Below are 862 nucleotides of genomic sequence, written 5' to 3'. Positions count from 1 at the left end.
GAAATGGGGCATTAAAACTTCTCCCAAGGTGCCTTGGAGGACATTTTTAACAGGCTGTATGATGGAGGTGACACGCTCTGGATTCAGAAAGGGCCAGCTAACACTAAGCACTATCTCGCTTTTGCTTCCTTCCCTACATAGAGAAGGCTCTGAGTCTCCAAAATGGGACCTGAACATTACCTCAAGAGACCGTGCACACTGTAAAGGGTGGATAACTACAGTCCCTGACAGAACACTGAAGATGGTCAAGAAGCCTATTTCTCAGTTACAAAACTCTCTATTGTGATGACTTGTCATCTGCCCCTCCCGCAGCCCTCGCAAGCCTAAGGGTATCTCTAAATAACCTCCAAAGGAGCTATCCAGTCCTTCAAACTGGCTGCCCTACTCATAGCACTGCCTCGTCTTGAGAACAAGGCCTTCTTGGGCTGAGAGCTGCAGGCAGACAGGGCTGGAGCACCTCAGCTCTAGGTTCCACCTTGGCTCCGGGTTTCCTCCTCAGACTTTTTGGCTGCCTCTTTTGAGTCTAGGATATGTAAACTTCAGACTTAATTTCCCAAGTCATCTCAAACTGAACATATTCCAAAGTGCATTTGTTAACTCCCCTCTAAAGTTGGTCCAGCACCCATCGTCACTGTCTTAAAGTGTCTCACACACACAAGCTGCCCTTGCACACCTCCTCCCCACACCCAGTGTATCCTGGAGACTCTGTTTCTTCATGAACAGCCTTCCTCTGCTTTCAGTCCATCACCGCAGCTGCAGCTCAGAGGCCTGTCATCGCTCACCCAAACACTATTGCAATGCCTTCCCAGCTTGTCTTGTTATTTCAACCTGGCTCCAAACTGCCTCTCTAGAAACTCAGTTC

The sequence above is a fragment of the Mastomys coucha genome, unplaced genomic scaffold (assembly GCF_008632895.1).
Source record: "Mastomys coucha isolate ucsf_1 unplaced genomic scaffold, UCSF_Mcou_1 pScaffold12, whole genome shotgun sequence".
NCBI lineage: Eukaryota > Metazoa > Chordata > Mammalia > Rodentia > Muridae > Mastomys > Mastomys coucha.
This window is presented reverse-complemented; position numbering follows the sequence as displayed.